Source organism: Lepus europaeus, chromosome 8 (genome assembly GCF_033115175.1).
Source record: "Lepus europaeus isolate LE1 chromosome 8, mLepTim1.pri, whole genome shotgun sequence".
NCBI classification, from domain to species: Eukaryota; Metazoa; Chordata; class Mammalia; order Lagomorpha; family Leporidae; genus Lepus; species Lepus europaeus.
This window is the reverse complement of record NC_084834.1, coordinates 23,419,334-23,445,415: the sequence shown is the minus strand read 5'-3', so window position 1 is coordinate 23,445,415 and position 26,082 is coordinate 23,419,334. Positions and strand designations below refer to the sequence as shown.

Genomic DNA, 26,082 nt, shown 5'->3' with positions numbered 1-26,082 from the left:
CTAGGGCTGCCGCCAACACGTGCCATGGTGCTTGCGTGCAAAAATGCACAGTCGGAACTAAACACAGGCAGCCCCCAGGATCTCTGGAAGACTGCGTCCAGGACCCCATGGATACAAAAATCCACAAAGATGCTCAAGTCCCTTACGTAAAACACCATAGTATTTACACATAACCTATGCCCATCCCCCCACATGCCATAAATCATCTCTAGGTGACTTATAATTCCTAATTCTGTGAAAATAGTTGTTAGACTCTGTTGCTTGGGGAAGAAGGACAAGAGGAAGAGAGCCTGTATGTGTTCAGTACAGACACAATTTTTCCCCCAAATATTTTTTATGTGTATTTGGTTAAATCCACAGACATGGAACTCACTGAGGTGGACAGGGTGAACTGTACTGACCTGCAAGAAACTTTTGCAAATCGAACCTTGTGGAAACCAATGTCTGTTCTAGGCAAAAAAGGGAACACAGAGAAAAGGTGAGACCGCATACAATCTGATGGCTCAGGCCCTTCCCAATTGGAGGAACCACAGGTACCAAGACTGGAGTCCACGTGAACATGATAAAATTTGGGAGTATGGGTAAAAGGGGTGCATTTATGAAGCTACTTATAAAGATATGGCAAAAAGTGTAGTGAGTGAGCAAGACCTCCCTTCTTCCAAACCTAGGGATGACAGACACCTTGGCCTTTCTCTTTTTTTTTTTTTTTTTTTTTTTGACAGGCAGAGTGGACAGTGAGAGAGAGAGACAGAGAGAAAGGTCTTCCTTTTGCCGTTGGTTCACCCTCCAATGGCCGCCGCGGTAGCGCGCTGCGGCCGGCGCACCGCGCTGTTCCGATGGCAGGAGCCAGGTGCTTCTCCTGGTCTCCCATGGGGTGCAGGACCCAAGGACTTGGGCCATCCTCCACTGCACTCCCTAGCCACAGCAGAGAGCTGGCCTGGAAGAGGGGCAACCGGGACAGGATCGGTGCCCCGACTGGGACTAGAACCCAGTGTGCCGGCGCCGCAAGGCGGAGGATTAGCCTAGTGAGCCACGGCGCCGGCCTTGGCCTTTCTCTTAAGAGCTTAGGGCAGCATGCTTTCTGATGGATAAGCCATGAAGCCTGGCGGTCTCACAGGGAGGACACTACCCGGCATCTCTACCATTCAACTCACCACGCACCTGCTGATGCTATAATTCAGTCCTTCCAACAGATGGACACCTCAAGTCCCAAAGCAACTTCCAATTTCCTAGCTGTCGTGGGTTACAAGCTAAAAAGAAACAGATAAAATAAACATGGATCACATATTTTATTAAACCCAATATATCCAAAATATTAGCATCATGTCAGCCACAAAAAAAATTGATGGATACTTGATATTCTATTTTCTTCCTAATGGCTTGTCTTGGCTGTGGCCTCTAGAGTTTAGAGAAAAGCAAAAAAAAAAATGGGAGTTTTTGACAAGCAGGGACGGGAGTGTGTTCACTAAACGCTTCTCAGAAAACATGCTTTCAACATTGGAGCAAGGGCTTCCTGCGATTTTATGCAAATGGCAACTGACAGGAGTCAATATGTATATCCAACCAAAGCAAGTAAATAAAATGTAGGCAAAATAGTGCATGCCAGCTAAGCCCATTGACATAAAACACAAAAACAAGCAAGACTAATGTATACAGTTAGAAACAGACAGCGGTTACCTCGGGGGCAGGCAGGACTTGAAGGAGGCACACAGGGCCCAGGGCTGCTGGTAATGTCCTGTGTCTCTACCCATGCTCTAATCACATGCATGAGTTCAGCTGGGGGAAATTCACCAAACTGTTCACTCTGATATGTGGTTCCTCTGCATGTGTGTGTGTGCCAGTATGTGCACATATATGGGTACACATACAAAAGTATATTGGGGGTTCTTCAAAACATTTATGAAAAATTGAGTGAAAAGTTCTATATTTGGGGTCAAAGAAGACTTTGAAATTCATGCATCTGAGGGACCTACAAAAAGTTCAAGAAAAATATGTATTAGGAAAAACCTATGCATGAATTTCAAATTTTTTTTGAAATGTATCTTTAAATTTATCTTTTAATTCCATTTTCTATGAATTTGTCGGCACTGCCTCATATACAAATGTATGTACAGAATTAAAATATTCAATAAAGACTTGGACTTCCTTCTGTAGTGCAATTCAATAACTGAAAGATCAAAACTTTGATAGCATGTGCTGGGTAGGTCATCTTTATAAAGGACGACTATCTCAAATGTCGTGGCATAGCAGACGCAGGATGTACAAACTCTCTAGTTTTCATTAGGGAATAAGTCAAACATTACACTTTTCTTTTACCTTAATTAATCTGAATATCAACCATGCAATTTCAAAGAATTAGATTCCTCAATATACGCTAAGCAGGCTCTAATGACCCCGATCGCCTCGCAGGTGCAGGAGCCGTGTTTATTTCCTCAGGCACCTCTTCCTCAGGTCCTAGTCAGCCTGCTGCAGTTCTCCCGCGTCTGCCCGTGAACCACACAGCGCAGTCCCTTGGGAGCCCTCGGAAACTCTGTTTCTGATGAGACACTTGGACTCTCACGTTTACTAGAGGCAACGTTCAGAGCAAAACACCGTACTAACAATCCGAATTTTAGTACAGAACACTTACTCTCCAATGACTACAGCACGGCACAGAAAGCACCAAAAAGAAACCAAGAGGATAGTGTGGGGTCAAGGCTCCACGTTCTCTCTCTCAAACAACTTCATTTTCAATTACTCCCTGCAATTTCCACCTCTACACACACCCCTCAGCAACGAGTGTGGCACCCAAGAAGGCAGGGGCTCGCCAAAACCACACTGAGGACCCACGGTGCAGAGTAAGGCACCTGGAGCTCCCTTCCGCTCTTGAGTCTGGCGCCTTAGACCGCTCGGCCATCCTGACACACGTCCCTTCTGCTCTTCTAATACAAAGCAACACAAGTCCATCAATGCAAGGGGACTCTTACTTCAATTCATACCCACTAGATAGAGACACTGCCCCCTACAGCCGGCATCTGGATGGAGCACCAGGAGCCCACACACAAGCCTCTGCAACAATGATGCTATGCTCTCAGGGTTACTTTATTATAGAGTCTCTTCCTCTGGAAACTGTCAAGGGAAAGGTATTTCAATAATACCCCCGACACACAGTAAGGGCCCTTGAATTTAATTTTAAATAATTGTGTTAAAGTAGGAGAAAAGTTCCAACCCATAAATGCCAGGAGACCCGTCTCTAGGGCTAAATAAACATTCTTGAAGCATAGCGTCATCACAAAGGTATATTTATGATGGTGCGAGACTGTAAAAATGGAGAAGATCACTGTAGATCTTTCAATGTATCCAAGGCTTCATTTTTTTTTTTTTGACAGGCATAGTTAGACAGAGAGAGAGATAGAGAGAAAGGTCTTCCTTCCATTGGTTCACCCCCCAAATGGCTGCTACGGCCGGAGCTATGCCAATCCGAAGCCAGGAGCCAGGTGCTTCCTTCAGGTCTCCCATGCAGGTGCAGGGCCCAAGCACTTGGGCCATCCTCCACTGCACTCCTGGGCCACAACAGAGAGCTGGCCTGGAAGAGGAGCAACCAGGACAGAATCCCGCACCCCGACCGGGACTGGAACCTGGGGTGCCGGCGCAGCAGGCAGAGGATTAGCCTAGTGAGCCGCGGCGCCGGCCCAAGGCTGCATTTTTTTTAACAACTCGAGAAGCTGCATCCTGAAGAGTGCTTTGCTGGGAGACCTTGGTGCACTGGAGAGAGCTGCTTGCAGTTGTCTTGTGTGCTGCAATATGCCCACTGTGTGGAACAATTCCTGGGCCTGCGGTGAGCACACAAGAAGTAGTTGCTGCATGAATGTACCAAGGAGCCAATTGTGCCGAAGCGCTGACAGTTTCTGCAGTGTTCTCTCACCAGAAAGCCTTTTGGTTCATCCAGCTCAACAGAACCAACTGGGGTGCTCATAATGCAGATACCTAAACCCCAAGCCAAAGGTAATACTCCAGAAAAACAGAATCAGCAGGAGTTGGGAGAGGCAGAGAGAGAGAGAGAGCGAGCGAGCCCATCAGTGCGCACTCTGAAGGATTTGGCTGCCAGATGCTAGGGGCTGGCAAACCCAAAATCCATATGGCAAGCCTGGCAGGCTGGAAATTCAAGAAAGAGTTGACTCTGCAGGATGGGCCAAAGAGGCTGGAAACTCAGCAGGGCTTCTATGTTGATGTCTTGAGCCAAATTCCTTCTCTTCCAGAAACCTCCGTCTTTGCTCTCAACTGATTGGATGGAGCCAAAGCCACAGTATGGAGGGTGAACTATTGAAAAGTCTGCTGATTTAAATGCTAATCACACCTTAAAAATATACCTTCACAGCAACATCCAGTCTGGTGCTGCGCCAAGCAGCTGGGCACCGTGTTCTCACCACACTGACACATGATATTAACCCCAGCCACCATGCAAACTGTCTCCCTCCACTTTCTCTTGCTATAACAAACTTGCTGAGACCTGGACATTTATAAAGAAGTTTACTCCACTCCTGGGTCTGGACCCTGGGAAGTTCAAGAGCATCTAGTGAGGGTCCCCCTACTGCACCATAACACGGCAGAGGGCACCACACAGAGGACACAGCAAATGTGTTAGCTCACTTCTTTGTTCCTTTATGACAAAGGTCATTAATGAGGTCATATGGCTTCATCCTCACCACCTCATCTGATCCTAATTATTTCCCAAAGACATCACCTCCAAATGTGATTAACATATGAATTTGGGGGTTGTTTCCAACCTGGTGACTTTTGGAGAAAACATTCAAATGATGGGAGAAACTCACTTAAAATGTTTGATAAAATGCAAAAGATGGGTGGATTCAGATTCCACTTGGGAGACCCACATCCCTGGGTTGGTTCAAGTTCTAGCTCCACTCCCAATTCCAGCTTCTTGCTAGTATGCACCCAAGGGAAGCAGCAGGTGATGAATCAAGTAGCTGAGCCCCTACCTACCGCCCATGTGGGAGATCTGGATTGAGTTCCCAGCTCCTGGCTTCAGCCTGGCCCAGCCCCAGCTATTGTGTACATTTGGGGAGTGAGCCAACAGAAGGAAGATCGATGTGTGTGTGTGTGTGTGTGTATGTATTTCTGTCTGTCCGCCTGTCTGTCTCTGTCTCTCTCTCTCTCTCTGCCCCATCCCTGAGAAAGAACTGCTGAGATCAATGCCATTCACAATAGCCACAAAAACAATCAAGTACCTTGGAATAAACTTAACCAAGGACGTCAAAGATCTCTATGACAAGAAGTACAAAACATTAAAGAAAGAAATAGAAGAAGATACCAAAAAAATGGAAAAATCTGCCATGCTCATGGATTGGAAGAATCAATATCATCAAAATGTCCATTCTTCCAAAAGCAATTTACAGATTCAATGCTATACCAATCAAAATACCAAGACATTCTTCTCAGATCTAGAAAAAATAATGCTGAAATTCATATGGAGGAACAGGAGACCTCGAATAGCTAAAGAATCTTATACGACAAAAACAAAGCCAGAGACATTACAATACCAGACTTCAAGACGTACTACAGGACAGTTATAATCAAAACAGCCTGGTACTGGTACAAAAATAGATGGATAGACAAATGGAACAGAATGGAAGCCCCAGAAATCAATTCAAATATCTACAACCAAATTATATTTGACAGTTCTCGAACTGTACTCTGTGTTGTATGTGTGTGTGTGTGTGCAAACTTGAAATCTATGCTTAACATGGAGTTGGTCCTCTGTATATACAATCAAATTAAAAATGAACCATAATGAGGTAATAATAGCAGGTAAAGCCGCCGCCTGCAGTGCCAGCATCTCATATGGGTGCCAGTTGGAGTCCCGGCTGCTCCACTTCCAATCTAGCTCTCTGCTATGGCCTGGGAAAGCAGTAGAAGATGGCGCAACTCCTTGGGCCCCTGCACCTGTGTGGGAGACCCAGAGGATGCTCCTGGCTCCTGGCTTCAGATCGGTGCAGCTCCGGCCATTGCGGCCATCTGGGGAATGAACCAGAGGATGGAAGACCCCTCTCCCCCTCTTTCTCTGCCGCTCCTTCTCTCTGTATGACTCTGACTTTCCAATAAATAAATAAATAAATAAAATCTTTTTTTTAAAAAAAGAACCATAATGAAGAAGGAGATGGGAGAGGGAGAGGAAGGTGGGATGGGAGTTGGGGTGGGTATGGAAGAAAGAACCACTATATTCCTAAAGGTTAACCTATGAAAACTGCATTCATTAAATAAAAACTTTTTTTTTATTTGACAGATAGTTAGACAGTGAGAGAGAGAGACAGAGAGACAGAGAGAAAGGTCTTCCTTCCGTTGGTTCACCCCCCTAAAATGGCCACTACGGCAGGCACTGTACCAATCCAAAGCCAAGAGCCAGGTGCTTCCTCCTGGTCTCCTATGTGGGTTGCAGGAGCCCAAGCACTTGGGCCATCCTCCACTGCCTTCCCGGGCCATAGCAGAGAGCTGGACTGGAAGAGGAGCAACCGGGACTAGAACCCGGCACCCATATGAGATGCTAGTGTAGCAGGCAGAGGATTAACCAAGTGAGCCACGGCGCCGGCCCCTAAATAAAAACTTTAAAAAAATTTTTTTTTTAATTATTTGAAAACCAGAGTGATGGGGATAGGAAGGAGATGTAGACAAAGAGATCCTCAAACCACTGTTTCATTCCACAAATATCTTCAATGGCCAAGCTAAGCCAGGCCAAAGCCTGGGTCTACCATGTGGGTTGCAGGAGCCCAAGTACTTGGGCCATCATCTGCTACTTTTTCCCAGGTGCATTACCAGGGAGCTGGATCAGAAATGGAACAGACGGGGCTTGAACTAGCATTCACATGTTGCAGGCAGCAGCTTAACCCTCTGTGCCACATCCGGGTCCCCAGCATCTGCATTTCTGCATTTTTCATAAACACCCAAGGTGATTCCGATTCCGATTCAAGAGATCCATGGAATGATAGCCAGGGGAACAGGGCAGTTTCTGTGCTTTCTTTTGAAGCACACACCGCTCACATTGTGGAATTTCAAGGCAGTGTCTGGGGTGCCATCTAGCATCACTGGTAATAGTCACTGGAATATTCTTCAGGTGCAACTGAAAAAGCAAAATAAAAAATCATCAGTTGCTCTTTAAGCAGAGAGCACTTCCTGCAGGAGATTGTACGAACAGTATTGCGGGCAAAAGGGAAGCCTCAGGCATCAGAGAAACACTTCCGAGGGCCGGCGCTGTGCCTGTGGTGCCAGCATCCCGTATGGGCTCCAGCATTCCGTATGGGCGCAGGTTCATGTCCCGGCTTTTTCACTTTTGATCCAGCTCCCTGATAATGCCACTGGGATAGCAGAGGAAGATGGCCTAGGTCCTTGGGCCCCTGTACTCACGTGAGAGACCCAGAAGAAGCTCCTGGCTCCAGCTCGGCCCAATTGCAGCTGCTACAGCTATTTGGGGAGTGAACCAGCAGATGGAAGACCTCTCTCTCTCTCTTTCAAAGAAAGAAAGAAAGAAAGAAAGAAAGAAAGAAAGAAAGAAAGAAAGAAAGAAAGAAAGAAAGAAAGAAAGAAAGAAAGAAGGAAAGAAAGAAAGAAAGAAACAGTTACTGAGGCGGAAACATCCCATCAGACTAGAGGAACACAGAAAAGCAACTGAATTTTTAGAAACTAGAAGCCTGGAAGAGCAGCCCTGTGACGTGAGGACCCAGACTTCCAGGCAAAGGTACTGCCTGGCTGGGGTCGGAGGAGGAAGCCTGCGGCGCAGGAATCCAGATCTCCGAAGGAAACAGCACCAGCTTCCTGGGACCGTCTCCTGAAGGGATGCCACAAGCCTAATTCTCAAAGTGGGAGGAGACGCTGGAAATGCATGCAGTTGCCACTGTCAGAATGAATCACCATTTCCAAAGCAATACAGACAGGAAGTAGCCAGGATCAAATCCCGCCCCCTCCATCCTTGCAGATTCCCTCTAGTGCCCCCCATTGATAGAATCTAGCAAAGCAGAAGGGCTGTTGTCCAAGGCCCAGCACCTGTATCACAAAACACCGCACAGAAGGAAAGCTTGGAGCTGAGAGTCGACAGCTTAGTAAGATATTGGTGCCGACCAGCCCAGTTGAAACAGCAGCATCCAGGACAGAATAGACAACCTGTCCCACAGGGACCAGCAAATCCTCCTTTCACACAACTGCTGCCAGAGCTTTAAACCTCAGGTCCAAAAACATCGATCAGCCCTTTATAAGCCAAACAACTTGATGAATTTAAGTACGTGTAAGAACACTATGGTTCAGACGTCTCATCCGTAGGAGAAAAGTGTGGAAATATTCTAGACCAGTGGTTTTCTAAGGGTCGTCCCTTGGCCAGGAACATCAGCAGCACTTGGGAATTAAAAATGTAAAAGTTGAGAGCAGACCATTACGGTACAGCGGTTAAGCTCCTGCTTGGGACACCTGCATCCTGTATTAGGGTTCTGGGATCAAGCCCGTCTCAGCTTCTAATCCAGCTTCCTACTAATGCACACCCCAGGAAGCAGCAGGTGATGGCTCAGGTTATTTGTATTTTAATGGTGCAATGTTCCAGTAGCAAAGGAAAGGAGGAAGGGGAAGGAGGGATAGGAGACAGCCAGGCAGGTGATAAGAGTCCAGGGTTCAGGCACAGGAGCATGGAGGAGGGGAGTGGTCACAGATCACCCAGAGAAGCAGGTTTGGATGGACCTCATGTGTTGAGTGACTTTTGACGATGCCTCTCGATTATAAGGAGACAGGAGACTCCCTCACCCAATCTGGAAACCCTTCAGGTATGACAGGAGGCAGCAGTCACATACTCTAGCATGAGTTAGGAGTGGCAGGTGGAGACTGCCCTGGCCTGACGAGTCTCTGCCCTTCCAACAGCTGTTGGGCTCCAGCCATAGTCATCATGGGTCAAGAAATGCCAGAACTCTGGATTCTTATGTGAAATCTCCAAACTTTGAAATAGTGACAGATTAAAAACAAACCAAGCCACTAGCACAAGAGTCACACGAGAAATGCCTGCTGGTCTCATGCGCTTCCTGGGCAACGTTTTACAACTTCTGACTTAGAAAATCGCTCTCTGGGATTAGGTTTATTCTTCCATTGTCACATATCACCTCCATCCTCCCTGCACTAACATTGAGAGAAACATTAATATGGAAAATAACATGGGTAGTTGGAGGGCAAAAAGCACAATAATACGCTTAATCCCCCTAAATCTGGTTATGTGTTGTGATCTCTCCAGGATTTTAATTTTAGTAAATTGATTCCCTTGCATCCATGCTTATTAACTAAATTTTTTTTGTTCATTTTAAAGTTCTCTGAAATGCTGGGTTGCTCCAAGAACCTGAAAGGGCTTACTGACTTAGCTTATGACTAAAAATAAAATGGAGAACAGTACTTCTTTTTTCTTAATTGGGTCCCTATACTACGGGGCAAGCAAGGATACAAAAATAACAGAAAGAAACAAGGAAGAGACATAGACAAGTGCCAAAAGAATAGAGCGGTTATCATGGACTCTCTGTTTGACTCTGACTAGTAATCATCTGTGTGTGCAGGAGGTAGAGCGAGGATATAGGAAGACCAGAGAAGATCCAGGTAAACCTGGCATCATAGAGGAGGGTGTAATGATGCCTCAACTCAGAAGTTAGATGGATAATTCTACTATCATGCACCAGAACAGCAGAGCTCAAAATGCTGGTTCACTCTCCAGACACAACAGCTGGGGCTAGACCAGAAGTCAAGAGCCCAGAGAAACCAACCCAGGTTTCTCATGTGGGTAGCAGACATTCAACTGTCGGAGCCATCATTTGCTCCCTCCCAGAGTAAGCACTGGCATGAAGCTGGAATCAGGGCACAGCCAGGCTGGGAACCCAGGCATTCCACTGTAGGATGTGGGCTCTCAAGTGGTATCTTAACAGCTGCACCAGAGGCCCTCCCTTAGAAACCACATTTTCATTTTTTATTCATTTATCTTTATTGGAAAGGCAGAAAGTCAAAGACAAACAGGGAGATCTTCCACCTGCTGGTTCACTCCCCAGAACACAACAGCTGAGGCAGGGCAAGGCCAAAACTAGGAGCCTGGACTGCAGTCTGGATCTCCTACATGGGGTGGCTGGGACTCAGTTACTTGAGCTATCACCTGCTGCCTGCCAGGGTGCACGTTAGCAGGGAGCTGGAATCGGAAGCAGAGTCAGGACACTCAGACATGGGATGCCAGCATTCTGAGCAGCATCTTACCACTGCAGCAAATGCCTCCTCTAGAATTCACATATCTTTGAGAAAATTCTGTTTGTTTGAAAGGGTAAGAGAGAGTGAGTGAGAGAATAAGAGAGAGGGAGAGAGAATGTTCTGTCCACTGGTTCACTCCCCAAATGGCAACAATAGTCAGGTCTTTACCACATCAAAGCCAGGAACCAGGAACCCCATTGGGGTCTCCCACATGGGTGGCAAGGAATCAAGCACTTGGGCCATCTTCTGCTGCCTTCCCAGGCACATTAGCAGGGAGCTGGCTAGGACAGAGTAGCTGGGACTTGAACCAGCACTCCCATATAGACACCAGAGTCACAACTGGCTGCTTCACCTGTTGCACCACAGCACCAGCCCCAGATGTTCACTCTGAAACACTGCTATTAATTTCAGAAATGACAGACTATTCTTAGAGACAGTGAGGCAGTAATTTGAGATATTCAAAATTATGTCCTTAATCTCATGACAAAGAACTTGTGCGTGCATGATGTGTGCAGTTGGCCAGTGAAATTCTTGCAGTCTCCACCATGGTCCTTTAGGAGGGTGTCTGGAGGAGGGGTGAGGCAAGGCCCCTACTTGAGTTGGGAGAAAGGCAAGTGTGGAATGAATTTTTCTTTTTCCTTGTTTTTGGAGATGGTAAAGATCTCAGCTCCTCTCCCTTACTACAATTGGTTAATTGACAGTGAAAGAAAGAAAGAGGGCATGCAGAATGGAAAAGGAAAGAGAGAGGCAGAGAGCATGAGTGAGTCCCTTCTCACAGGGATCTGAGCCATGAGCATCCCATGCCTGCCATACATCCATCCTTTGTACATTGGAAAGGGGCCCAGAGAGGAATACGCTCAGCTAATTCTAACATTTCTAGATACACAAGGAGGGAAAGAAGGACAAGCCTGCCTGAGGATTCTAAGAGCTTAAAGGGAAAGAAAAAGGCATAGATATTTGGGATGGGCAGCTGGGCTCAGCATCGACACCCTCCAGACATTGCAAAGTTGAAATTCTACCTTAGTGACTTGGATGCCAGGAACCCCACGGGGAAGAGGGGAAAGGGGCAGCAGGTGGGAGGTTCCCAGGGTTCATTCTTTGAGCCCAGACTTGAGATGCTCATATGTTGGAATTCCTGCAAAAAAAAAAATTGTCCTGTTGTGTCTTGTATGTCTGTATGTGTGTCATATGTGTATGCATGTATGTATGTAATGAATATGGGCTAAGAAATGACAGCAGTGTGTGAATGACTGTGGAAGAGGCAGCCCTGGTCCAGTGTTAGATGCACACAAGGACTCAGCTTCTTTGCCTGCTTCTAAAGACTGGTTTCCTCCACATGTCCTACCTTTTGGCCTACAAAAACAGATGACCATGCCTGGGATCATCTCCCCTCCAACCCCTAGATTTCCTTTCCCACTTCGTCTCTCGACTGGCCTAGGGTGAAACTGGTGATAACCAACGCTGGGAAGGGTGAGAAGTGAGTGGGCAGCCCCGGCCTTGTTCCCAGCTGCTCCACATTGCTGTTTCTGTGTGGCGATGCCAACAGCTGGCTTCCTCAAGCACGTTTGGGGCCTGCTTATTTCACCCTTGCCTTAGGATTCCTGTAGGCCTTTTCTATTGCTCTGAACCTCTGGGCTCCATCATCGGAGTGCTTTTCCTCTCCCTTTCAAGTGCAGTGTTTCAGTACTTCCACCATTGTGCTACTCGAGCTACAAAACATATCGTTCTGGTGTTCCCAGTAAATGCGAAGGATACAAAAACTCTTAAAAACCCAGAAAGAAAAGTTCATGCTTTTTTCCCCCAGTCTGATTGAATTTGTATGATTTAAGCTGGCGTCTTGCATGAAGCTAATGCTTTGGGATAAAATGCAACTGGGAGAGGATTTAAAGATGGTGGAATAGGGAGGGTGCTTACTGCTCTAGTTTAGGAGAAGAGAGTCTAATAAAAAAATGGAGAGAGTGCAATCTCAGGGAAAAGTTAGGGAGAAAACTGCAGAAGAAACTCCACACAAATTAGATGACACTGTGGATTTACTTGGAGGGTGTAGATGTGCAAAAACTCAGGTCCCCAGCAGCCAAGAGCCTCAGCACCAGCTTTGGAGAGTGAGTTGAAACCAAACTACAGCAACCCAAGCCACTGGCAATAAATCTACAGGAAGAGCCTGGCATGAGTCCAGCTTGGAGTCATGTGGGCGACAGTGTATCTGCCAACCTAAAGGGAAAAAAGGGGGGCCACACTTCACTCTCTCCAACCACCCAGCACCACTGTCCTGTAACTAGCTAAGAAAGTGCTGGTACCATTTTGGACATACATTAAGAGCTGTGCCAATTTGTGCCTACCTGCCCAGTAACCAGACAAGAGAAGAAAGCTGAGTCTAGCTGGGAAAACTGACAGGGGGCTGGGTGCTCATGACTGAGGGAGCCTTGTGTGCTGGGACTGTGAAAACACTGTGGTTGTGTGGGAGGGCACAGGTTGTGGCTGGGTCTTTGGAAAGACTGTGGGCAGCTCCACATACTCAGGGCTCTCTGATTCCCAGGTGGGGATCATTATTGTGGGATCCATGCTTACACAGAGGAATGAACGAATCCTTTGTGGGGTTCCGATGGCATCATGGATGAATATTGTACCCACTGCAGGAGCTAAGTGTGAGACTATACCAACAGAGCTGATCAAACTCTGATAAATAAAAAAGGGAGATTTACTATGCCCAATTTTTGTGTCACCTTGGACGCTCTCCTCGCCCTGGAGCACTGAACACAGCTCACAGGTCACACTGAGTACACATCTCTAGGTATTCACTGAAAGAGTGGACACTCCACTAAGCCACAGAGATTTAGTCCAAAAATAAAAGCCATCAAAAGAGGAAAAAAAAACCCAACAAGTATCTCCACAAATATCTAGTAATAAAAGCAGCAATTCAAAAACAAGAATAAGACAACGTGATGCCCCCAAACTAACACAACAACACTTTAATATTAGAATGTGAAGATGAAGAGATAGATGAAATTCTGGAAACAGAATTTAAAAAATTGATCATAGGATGACATAGAAGTAATCAGAAGCAAATCCACAGAACAATTTCTCTGATGAACAAAAACCTAGCCAATTGAATCCAACAACACATCACAAAGATCATTCACCTGGACCAAGTGGATTTATCCCTGATATGCAGGAATGGTTCAACACTTGCAAATCAATCAATGTGGTACATCACATTAACAAACTGCAGAATAAAAACCATATGATTAGCTCAATAAATGCAGAAAAAGCACTTGATAAAATACAACACCTCTAATGTTGAAAACTCTAAGCCATTTGGGTACAGAAGGAACATTCCTCAAAACAATCAAGGCAATTTATGGAAACCCACAGCCATCATCCTACTGAATGGGAGGAAGCTGGAAGCATTCCCACTGAAATCTGGAACCAGACAAGGATTCCTACTCTCACCATTGCTATTCAATATAGTCCTGAAGTTTTAGCCAGAGCCATTAGGCAATAAAAAGGAATCAAAGGGATACAAATTGGGAAGGAAGAAGTCAAACTATCCCTATTTGCAGATGACATGATTCTATATACAGGAGAACCAAAAGACTCCAATAAGAGACTACTGGAACTCATAAAAGAGTTTGGTAAAGTGGCAGGATATAAAATCAACACACAAAAAACAATAGCCTTTGTATATACAGATAATGCAATGGCTGAGAAAGAACTTCTAAGATCAATCCCATTCACAATAGCTACAAAAAATCAAACACCTTAGAATAAACTTAACCAAGGACATCAAAAATCTCTAAGATGAGAATAACAAAACATTAAAGAAAGAATAGTAGAAAACAGAAAAAATGGAAAAATCTTCCATGTTCATGGATTGGAAGAATCAATGTCATCAAAATGTCCATACTACTGAAAGCAATTTAGAGTTTCAATGTGATGCCAATCAAATACCAAGGACATTCTCAGATAGAGAAAAAATGATGCTGAAATTCATATGGAAACACAGGAGACCCCAAAGAGCTAAAGCAATCTTACACAACAAAAACAAAGCCAAAGGCATCACAGCACCAGATTTTCTCCCTGATCTGTGATAACTAATAGAGCACCTAAAAGGTAATCTATAACTTTGACATTGACACTTTGAGATGCAACGTCTTTGAACTATTTGTTGAACTCTTTACTTAGAATAGAGTCAGTCTTATATGTATAAAGTTCATGGAAAATAGACCTTAGTAAAAAATAAGATTGGGAATAGGACAGGGAGGAGAAGAATGGCAGGAGTGTGGGTGGGAGGGCAGGTATGTTGGAAGAATCACTATGTTCCTAAAGTTGTATTTATGAAATGCATGTTTTTATACCTTAAATAAAAGGTTTCTGGGGGAAAAAAAAGCAACTGTGAGAAGTTTGAACCATCCTGTTTAAAAGAAAAAAAAAAAACTTAAAAGGTCCTTAATTCTTGGTTCACTCAACTATTCATTGATCTCTTTATTAATAGGTGTTTATTAAATAACGACCATGCAGTTACTGTCCTGGTCACTGTATCACAAAGTGAATGAGGCAAGGACTCTGACCTTGACCTTCACTGGGGAAGGCAGTTCATAAGTGAGAGTGGTGCTGGCATATTTAGGGGAAGAGTAGGGACAAGCACAGGATGGCATCAGAGACCTGGCTCAGAGGGGCACTTAACCCATCTGAGAGCCCTGGGAAGGCTCGGGGAAAGAGATGGGGCCTGAATGGACTGTACAGGGATAAGGAAGTATTAATAAAGTGTGATAAAAGGTAAAGAGAGAGGGGCCGGCGCTGTGGCACAGCAGGTTAACAGCCTGGCCCAAAGCGCCAGCATCTCATATGGGCGACAGTTCAAGTCCTGGCTGCTCCACTTCCCATCCAGCTCTCTGCTATGGCCTGGGAAAGTAGTAGAAGATGGCCCACGTCCATGGGCCCCTGCACCCACGTGGGAGACCCGGAAGAAGCTTCTGGCTCCTGGCTTCGTATCGACATAGTTCTGGCCGTTGTGGCCAATTGGGGAGTGAACCATTGAATGGAAGACCTTTCTCTCTCTGCCTCTCCTCTTTCTGTGTTACTCTGACTTTCAAGTAAAATAAATAAATCTTTTAAAAAAAAAAAAAAGTAAAGAGAGAATGACAGAGGCTGAAACAAGCCCCTGGCTTTGGTAATTAGAGGCCACGGGTGACATCAGTCAGGGCAATTCCAATCACATGCTCAGGGAGAAGATGGATTGCAGCAGGCTAGGGAGTGAGCAGGGAGTGGGAGAAGGGCCTGATGGGGCAGGCTACAGTAGTCTTCAGGCCAGGGAGATAGTTTATTTTGCCCTTCAAATGAATGGACAAATAAACCTTTAAATGAATAAAAATAGGGGCCAAGCGCTATGGCATTGCGTGTTAAGCTGCCACCTGCAATGCCAGCATCCCTGTGGGTACCATTTCAAGTCCTGGGTGCTCTGCTTCTGATCCAGCTCCCTGCTAATGGCCTGGGAAAGCAGCAGAGGAGGGCTCAAGTACTTGGGTCCTCACACCCACATGGGAGACCTGGATGAAGCTCCTGGCTCCTGGCTCCTGGCTTCAGCCCAGCCCAGTCCTAACTGTTGTGGCCATTTGGTGAGTGAACCAGAAGATGGAATATCACTCTCTGTCTCTTCGTTTCACTCTCTGTAACTGTGCCTTTCATGTAAATTAAATAAATCTTTAAAAAGAAATAAAAGTGAAGAGCCACTTTTAGATGGGTTTCTGAAATGACAAAATAAAGAATGATAAACAGAAACTATGGTAGTAAAAACTTCCATTTTTTCAAATTTTTATTTTATTAATTTGAAAAGAGACACAGAGATCTCCCATCTACCAGGTTATTTTCCAAAGTGGCTGCAAGAGCCAGTGCTGGGCCAGACCAAAGCTGGAAGCCAAGAACTCAATCCTGATCTCAATGTGGCTGGCACATCAGAATGCAAGTATTTGAGCCATCACCTGCTGCCTCCTGGGTAATACGTTAGCAGGAAGCTGGCATTAGGAGGTGAGCCAGGATATGGATCCAGGCAGTCCATGATGGGATGTGGACATACCAACTGCCATCTTAGCCTTCGTGCCAAATACCCATCCCCCAAAACTTCTATTTATAGGAAAAATGTTTGAAAGCTATTCAAGATTTTTCAACTAGAGATATGAGTATTTTGAGATTCTGGTTAATTTCATCCTTAACAACATCTTCCGAACTCTTCTACGTGAGGCCACAAACCCCCTGCTTTCTATTTGATATCTATCTCAGTAATGAGGACATTTCAGTTCAGTTCAATCTTAAGACCAGAAAATTCTAATACTCACAAATATGGAGTTTGATCTCCTACATCTTTTAGCCCCTAAAACCATAGCTTAAAACAATTACGTTAATCGTTGCCTCTGGATGCCTTAGCTTAGATGGAGAAGGCCATGGCAGTCAACATCCCTTCAGAGTGGAGCCGGCTGTCTTGGACGGGCAGGTTCTGATTATCACTTTGCCAATGGTGCGTGCACCAGGCCTGGCCCAAACCTCAGTTCTACCAAAACCAGCTGCCTAAGCATCCAGTCCCAAGAATGTGCCTGCTTGCCTGCCTGCCTGCCTGCCATTTTCCAAAGCCTTTTCCCTCCCTCCAGACACTGAAGGGCAGAGAGTTGAGAGATTAAAAGATTTGAGAGTCCTGGGAGGATTCCGACAGCCTGACTCTGGCAGCTCCTCTTGCCCTGCCTCCCTCCAGCCCAGCCCAGATGGCGCTTGATCAGCGATGAGTGCTAGGAAGTCACTTAGCATTATGGAGACTTCCCTGCCACACTGCTGTCTCCGAGCGACATATACATTATCTCTGTAGCATACATTTGCATTGAGAATTTTCTGGATGCAATTACCCTTTGCAGCTAATAAAATAAGATGTAATTATAGATCTGCTGTTAGCAGTGCCACTTTACATTTAGGTTGATAGGTTTGTGGCTGTCTGGAATTCCAGATCTGAGCGCTGTTTATTACTTCAACCCACACATGTTATTTCTGGGGACGGTGCCGCTATCTGGAGCAGCGAATCGCACTGTTTTCAGGGCCTCCTGCCTCCTTGGGGTCTTAGCTCCTAACTGCACTTCTGACTTCCTCCTGCTCGGCCAACACTAATTCAACCCAGCCAGGCCCTGGTTGCTGCCCTGAACCCAACGTCTAGTGGCCTGGCTTCAAATGTCAGTTTAGTGTCTTCTGGTTTAAATGAGAAGTAGAGGGAACTTAAAATTTTCACAAAGGGCCCACCTAGGGTTGGACAAGACAAAGAACTCTATGGAAATTCTACATATTTTTGACAATGCCACTTGCATCATTAAAATATACATTATTTTTTAAACAGCAAAAAGCCTTCCATGAGTGTTCTATAAAGTCCCCAAGGAGGCGAGCACTGCCTTTTGAGATCCCACCTACAGGAACCTGAAGATATGCAAAGACCATGGAGCCCGTGAACTCAGAGTTAAGGGCATTCACTTCCAGAAAAAAACTCCCTCAAGTAGGATTTGCTAAGAGCAGTGCCTGAAGATGTGTGCAAATTATCCAGAAGTATAGAAAAAAAAATAAGTTGAAACAGAGTGCCAGGAAAATAACAAGAGAAGGACTTGCACTGGTCACCTCCCACGAGTGAGAAGTGACAGGAAATACCCTTAGCACCCAGGGCAGTCACCGTTTCGTGCCCAGGAGGAGTTGGTTCCAAGATTCCCCCGTGGATACCCAAGTCCCTGGATCTCAAGTCCCTTATATAAAATGGTGTAGTGTTTTTCACATAACTTGTGCACATCTTTCCATTAACTTCACATCATCTCCAGGTTACTTGTAATACCTAAGACAATGTAAATGCTATGGCAAGTGTTGCGTCCCTGTATTGTTTTAGGAACAATGACAACAGGGAAGACTATATACATTCAGTACAGCCAGGATTTTTTCAAATATTTTTCAACCAGCAGTCAGCTAAACATTTGGGTGCAGAGGGCCAACTTGTAAATGCACACTCCCATCTACTGGTTCATTCCCCCCACTCGATCACAATGGCCCTCAATCCAGGTCTCTGCGGGTAGCAAGGACCCGACTATGTGAGGTATTACCACTGCCTCCCAAGCTCTGCATTTGTAGGAGCTGGAGTCAAGAGCTAGAGGTGAGACTTGAACCCAGACACTCCAACAAGGGACATAAGTATCTCTACTGCTAGGCCAAATACCTGCCCTTGTTCTCAATTCTTGAAAGCAGAGGAAAATGTCAAATAGAAGCTAACATTTTGTCTCTTTCCCAGTTCAGTGGCAGAATTATAAAAATGAAGATAGTGGAAGGTGAGAGGAGATGAGCCGAGCAGGGGCAATGACAAAATACAAATGTCAAGAGCTGGGGCCTGCACTATGGCATAGTGGGCTAAGCATCCCATATGAGTGCTGGTTTATGTCCTGGCTCCTCCTCTTCTGATCCAGCTCTCCGCTAATGGCCTGGGAAAGCTGTGGAAAATGACCCAAGTACTTGGACCCCTGCACCCACATGGGAGACCCAGAAGAAGCTTCTGGCTCTTGGCTTTGGAACTGCTCAGCTCCAGCCATTGTGGCCATTTGGGGGAATGAAATAATGGATAGATGACCTTTCTTAGTCTCTTCCTCTCAGTCTGTAACTCTGCTTCTCAAATAAATCAAATCTAAAAAAAAAAAAAAAAAAAAAAGTCAACAGTTTTCTATGCTTTTCTTCTCCAGAATACTACATGGGTCAGTCTACACCTTAAACTTGAATATTTCCACCTTCCTCCTCTTTACTGAGTTAGTATTTACTGAGCACTCCCTGCACCAGACCTGCCCAAGAGACACACGATGGGCCCAATAGGAGGGACCTTGATCTTGTGGAGCTTACATGCATTGCCTTTGTAGCAGGGATGCAGACAAAAGCTTCTATAAGTACATGGTTACAGCCCCCACAGGAATACATAGATGTCCATTGCCATATATTTTCAACTCTCTACCCCTCAAGGACAAGAGAGCACTCATGGATCTTCCTCCTCCTCTTCTGCTTCCTGTAAGATGGAGTAGTGATGGGATCAGGATTAGAATGAAACTTGCTTGACCTGAAAACTCAAGTCCCTTCCTCTACAGAGTTCGGAGTCTCCAGGAAAGTGGGTAATTTTTACCCCCTCTATATGGGGCCATGGAGGAAATAGTTCCAAGTAAACTCATCCTGTAGGCATTTCGCAAGTCATGCCACCTACGACTTCACCCACGAGGAACCCAGCTTTGTAATAACTGACCACAAGCATATTTCATAGTCTTCTGTGATCTTCCCATGGGCAGATGAAGGCTGTCATGAGTTTAGATGGCAAACAGAAACGTTTCAAAGGATCATGGTTCCAAATAAGATGCTGTATCTCCAGCTAACAAACCTCCCTGGGAGATGTGTTTCTCAGAACTTTCTCCACACAGCTACTAAGAAGCTCTCTTGAACTGGGCGGGGCTTCCCACATCCCAGCTCCAACAGCAGTGACAGATGCTGAGCTGCTTCTGCTAAACATCATTTAAAAACTCAGTCATAAGAAAATAAACATGTACAATCCTGCTAATACGTGGGACCTGGAGGCAATGACATATCGTCCAGGGGTCTTCTGAGTTAAAATGTCCCCGACTGATTTCTTAATATAGTCTCTACGCTGGCACACTCTGGATCTTGAGTTGCTGGCATTTATCTGGTTCCTGCATGCGTTTTTATTTAACCATAAAGTTGGCCACAAGCTAAGTGTTTTCTAACAAGCACAGACTATATAAAAAAACATCTTCCTGACTCTAAGGCTGCCCAGCACTTAAACAGATGTCCTCTTCGTGGTACTCGTGCCAAAGGGCCAGAGGCCTGCTGGTGAGTTGGCTCCTATGGGAAGCCAGCACACTTCCCTCTTACTTACATGATAAAAAGACAGTCTGCAAGGTAGAAGGGAAGTAACAATACCCAAGTTCACAGAAACCTTAAACCACTGTTCATGACCTTTCTCTATAATTTTTTTTTTTTTTTTGTGATTCAGACCAGCATTTTTGTAGGGCATCCATGCAAACATTAGCAATGTTATTGGATGGTGGAATTTTGAGGAATATTGACTTCCTTTTTTCTTTTAAAGATTTATTTATCCACTTGAAAGTCAGAGCTACAGAGAAAGAGAGAGAGCTGGTCCATTCTGAAGCCAGGAGCCAGGAGATCCTTCTGGGTCTCCTTTGTGGGTACAGAGTCCCAAGGACTTGGGCCATACTCCACTGCTTTCCCTGGAGATGATCAGAAGTGGAGCAGCCAGGACTTGAACCAGCACCTATATGGGATGTTGGCACTGCAGGAGGAGGTTTAACCCATTATGCCACAGCACTAGCCCCTCCCTGCTTTTTTTGACATACAGGAAATATTTATTAAATAAAACTGAATAAATGAATGAATGAGGGAATGAATAGAATACTTGATGAGGAATTCTGACTATCTGAAGAATTCAAATAGTCACTGCTTTAAGACAAGAGTAACATTTCTAAAATCAATGGTTGTTGCTATTGGCTAACATGGAGAAAAAGCATTTTATTCAGTTTTAGTTTTTGACATTAAAAATCTAGTAAGATGGGTAGGTAGTTGCATGGTAACATAAACTTGAGCTTTGGTTTAAGGCAGAACATGGCTCAAAAATCAGCTCAGTCACCTATGTAATATTTTTGATTCTGGATACCAGAAACTATCTTTTTTACCTAAACTTAACATTTCATATAGTAATAGTTTTCTTCTTTTACATTTCCTCTCAGATATATTTTTTTTTAATTTCCACAATGAACATGTATCATACTTGTGAAAAGCTAAAGGAAGATGAGAGTTAGTTCATGGGGGCTAGTGTTGTGGTGTAGCAGGTTAAGCCACCACCTGAAACACCAGCATCCCATAGGGGCACTGGTTCAAGTCCCAGCTGTTCCACTTCCCATCGAGCTCCCTGCTAATGCACCTAGGAAAGCAGCAAAAGATGGTTCAGGTACTTGGGCCCTTGCCACCCAGATGAAGTTCCTGGCCACTGCCTGGCCCAGCCCCAGCTGTTGTGGATGTCTGTGAAGCAAACAGCAAATAAAAGATCCCTGTCTCTCCTTCTGTCTCTGTAAAGACTTATTTCAGAGGCAGGCATTTGGCACCACTAAGAGAGCACCTGGGAAACCTGCATCCCACGTCAGAGTACCTGGTTTCAGTCCCAGCTCTTCTGCTTGTGATCCAGCTTTCTGATGATGCAAACCTAGGAAGCATGGCTCAAGCACTTGGATCCCTGCCAGCCATGTGGGAAACCCAAATGAAATTCTTGGCTCCCGATTTGGGCCTGGCCAGCCTTACTGTGGCGAACATTTGGGGAGTGAATTGGCAGATGGAAGATCTCTCATTGTCTCTGTGTCTCTCTCTTCCCACCCTTTGAATAAAGTGAAAATAATAACTAATTTTAAGAAGAATTATTTCTTTCATGGGAATAGAACAGAATGTTTTATTTAAATTGAAATCATACCATCTATCTTTTCTGACTACAATGGAATGAAGCTGGAATCTCTAGAACATATGCAAACACATGGAGACTGAATAACATGCTCTTAAATGAACAGTGGGTCATGGAAGAAATCAACATATTCCTGAAAATGAATGACGATGACAATACAACATATCAAAACTTATGGGATACAGCGAAAGCAGTGTTAAGAGGGAAGTTTATAGGAATTGGTGCCTACATCAAGAAACTGAAAGGCATCATATAAAAGAGTTATCAATGCATCCCAACAACATAGAAAAAGAACAAACCAAACCCAAAATTATGAGGAAAGAAATAATTAAAATTAGAGAAGAAATAAATAAAATTGAAACAAAATAAACAATACAAAAGAGTAGTAAAATGAATGGCTGGTTTTTTTGAAAAAATGAAATTGATACACCATTGATTGTGCTGCCCCACCCCAAAAAAAGAGGGAGAAGACTCCAAATCAATAAAATCAGAGATGAAAAAGGAAATGTGGCAACAGATACCACAGAAATAAAAAGAATCATTAGGAATTCTACAATGAGCTATATGCCAACAATTGGAAAATCTAGAAGAAACAGATAGATTCCTGAACACATAAAATCTACAGAAATTGAGTCATGAACATAAAAAACCTAAATAGACCAATAACAAAGATGAATATTGAATCAGTAATAAAGACTCTCCTAAAAAGAAAATCACAGGACTGGATGGCTTCACTACAGAATTCTAACAAGCATTTATAGAAGAACTAATTCCAATTCTTCTCAAGCTACTCAAAACAACTGAAAGGGAGGGAAAACTCTCAGACTCCTTCTATGAGGCCAGCATCACCTTAATTCCTAAACCAGAAAAATATACAACAGAGAAAGAGAACAATAGGTCAATTTCCCTGATGAACATGGATGCAAAAATCCTCAACAAAATACTAGCTGAAATGCCAGCATCCCATATCAGAGTGCCAGCTTGGAGTCCCAGCTACTCTGCTTCCAATCCACTTCCTGCCAATGCTCCTGGGAAGGCAGAGAAAATAGTTCAAGCGCTGGGACCCCATCACTTAGATGGGAGACCCGGATGGAGTTCTGGTTTCTGGCTTCAGCCTGGCCCAGGGCTGGCTACTGTGGCCATTTAGGAAGTAAACCAGTAAATGGAATATCTGACTCTCCCTCCCTCTCTCCATAATTCTGCCTTTCAAATAAACAAATCAATCAAAAATATATATTGAATGAATAAGTAGCTCAATGGAAGCAAAGACAGAAAGAGCAACAGGTAATTTTAAACGTGGCAGATAATTTAGACTTCATGAAATAAGCAAATGGAGTCCTTTAAACTTTTGAGCAGAAAGACTGGATGATAAAATTTAGGGTTTTATTGTTTTGTTTTATAAGAACAGTTTTCTTAGAACTCTAGTGTAAAGTCTAGGGTTCTAAGGACAAGTAAAGCAATAGCACATGTGTGAAGTATGCCCAATCTAGTTATAGTAGTAAAAATGAAATTGTATTTTGAAAAAAAAATGAATTACTTAGGAACCCATAACATCAGCTGAATGTAACTGGACCAGTCATTCCATCTACTGCAGAATTCTGTAGTCTACGTTAAAGACGATAAAGAGAGTCTCAGGGCACAGAGGCCAAGGTGCATCTTCGGAATGCCCACACCCCATAACAAACAGCCTAGGCTCAAGTCCCAGCTGCATTCCCAATTTTACCTTCCTGCTAATGCAGATCCTGGGAGGCAGCAGTACTCAAGTATGTTGGCCCCTGTGACCCACATGGGAGACCGAGCTCCTAGCTTCTGTTTGTCCCAGTCCCATATGGTGCATACATTTAGGGGGTGAACCAGCAGATATGAATGTATTCTCGCTCTCCCCACCCCCACCTTCCAAATAAATAAATATTCTTTACAAAAGGAAAGCGTATATGATGATAGGTGTGCTGTAAGGTGTTTCTGGTTACTTGTCTGAGAGTTATGTAACCTATCTGTCATTTAGTGTCTCTATGAGATGGAAATAATGCTTTGAACATGGCAAGAGATAACTCAACAGATGAATGAATTCATATTCCTCCATTATTGTTTCAATCCGCCCTTTGGGAGGTAGGCAATAGATAATTTTATATCTATACATAAACATATACATGAATGCACTCTTGTGTATACTTTTAAATAAGGAAATGTATATGTGTGTTTTTATACATATGAAACATGTACACATATACACATAGGATTATACACATCCTTGTCTCTTCTAACATTTTTTAATACACAAGAGTCATAATTGCCACATAAAATATCATTTTTGTGTATTTCCTCCAGGCAACTGTTAATCTAGTAACAATCCTTGCTACAAATCTTTCTGACTTAGCAATGACATGCAATTTTCTACCTAAAGATATTATTTTCTAAGTAGCCAATAAGTATATGAAACGGCGCTAGCCATCATTAGTAATGCGAATCAAAACCACCGTGAGACACTGCTTCACATCATTAGGATGACATTAATCCAGAAGACAGATGATAAGTGTTAGCAAGGATGGGGAGAAATTAGAACCCTCACACACTGCCAAGTGAGTGCACAATAGTATAGTCACCTTGGAAAAAATTATGGAAGCATCTCAGAAGGTCATAGGGGCTGCTCAGGCCCAGCAGTTGGAATGCCACGTGGGACACCTGCATCCCATATCAAAGAGCCTGGTTTGAATCTCAGCTACTCCAACTCCAAACCAGCTTCCTGCTAATGCACACCCTGGCAGGCAGCAGATGATGGCTCAAGGACTTGGGTCCCTGCCAACCATGTGGGAGACCCTGATTAAGGACCAGGCTTTGGCGTGGCCTGGCCAACCCATGGCTGTTACGAGCATTTGGGGAGTGAACCAGCATATGGAAAGCCTCTCTTTCTTTGTTTGCCTTTCAAATAAAGTAAAAATAATCATTTATTAAGAAGTTAAACATAGTTAGCATTTTACCCAGAAATTCTAGTGCCAAGCATATACTCAAGAAAAATAAAAACATGCCTCCACAAAAATTATATGTGAATATCCATAGCAACATTATATATAAAAGCTTGAACATTCATCTACTGATGAATGGAGAAACTGTGGTATGTCCACATGATGAAATATAATATGACCATAAAAATGAATTAAGTACAGATTCATGATATAGCATGGATGAATGTTAATGTATGCAAATTGAAAAAACAGCCAGTCACCAAAAACTACATAATATATGATCCTTTTAAATGGAATATCCAGAATAGGTGAATCTATAAAAACAGGAAATAGATTAGTGGTTGGGGGAGGAAGGACAGAGAGGTGTTGGGAATTAACAGGTGTAGGATTTCTTTGGGGGTAATGAAAATGTTCCATAATTGATTGTGGTAATGATTGTAAATCTCTATGAATATAATAAATAGTATTGAATTGTGCACTCTGAGTGAGTGTCTTGTATGGTATGTGATTTATATCTCAATAAAGATGTTACAAAAATACTCTTGTTGGAATGACAGTCCTTTATAGGTTTGCTTGTATGCAGAAAAAGCAGATAAAATGCAAGAAGTTGGCATGTTTGCAGCATTGACTGCTTGTCAGGAAATGAATCAGGAAAATGACATACACAGCATTCACCAGGGGCCGCTTGAACATCGCCAATAATATTTCCTTTCTGCCTCCAGTTAGGATACATCCTTGGGTTCAACTTTGAGTTCGATGGAAACGCCTCTGTCATTTCACTTAACTTTGGTTCACCAGCTCTGTTCAAAGAGGAATGGAATGTCAAGGACAGGAAAAGTAGAGCTGATTTAACTTGGAAGACACAGAGATAGAAATTCTTTCCTCGAGAGGGAAGTTAAACTACAAGGTATCTCAATTCAGCCTTCTCTGCGCTCCCATCCCAACTGTTTTCTCCTCTGTAGGCTAGGCAGAAGGGTATTTGAGTAGATGCCTCAAGCACCCCCCTAATTTCAAATTTCAATGAGTATGACACAAAATTAACCATGGAATTCGTGTAAGAATCATGTTCAAAACTACTAGGATTCAAGGACAAACTTCAAGCTTCCCCAGGCACTCAGAGAAACCTCACTGGTTAGTCATTGGAAAGACCTGTCTAAGGAGGCATCCTCTACAATGAATCTTACAGGTATCGGAAATAGGTGAGGATGGGAGCACTCCAGCACAAAAGCCTGTTCTACTTTCTTTCATTACTTACTAGTGATCACGGTGTGCAGCTAAGCGAAGCTTTCAGTCTCTATGTGAGCGCAAACAACTGCAAAAGTGTCCTCTGGGAAACCATCTGATCTGTTCAGACCTACAAAC

The 26,082-nt window shown here is 44.0% G+C and overlaps 1 long non-coding RNA gene across 1 annotated transcript in view; it reads right to left on the bottom strand.

Moving 5' to 3' along the window:
* The window catches only part of LOC133765491 (uncharacterized), an 81,789-nt gene that overhangs the window by 5,501 nt on the left and 50,206 nt on the right, over positions 1–26,082 (bottom strand). Inside the window, exon 5 of the long non-coding RNA XR_009866601.1 lies at positions 1,162–1,250. This is a non-coding gene — a long non-coding RNA (uncharacterized LOC133765491). The remainder of the gene's footprint in view (positions 1–1,161; positions 1,251–26,082) is intronic.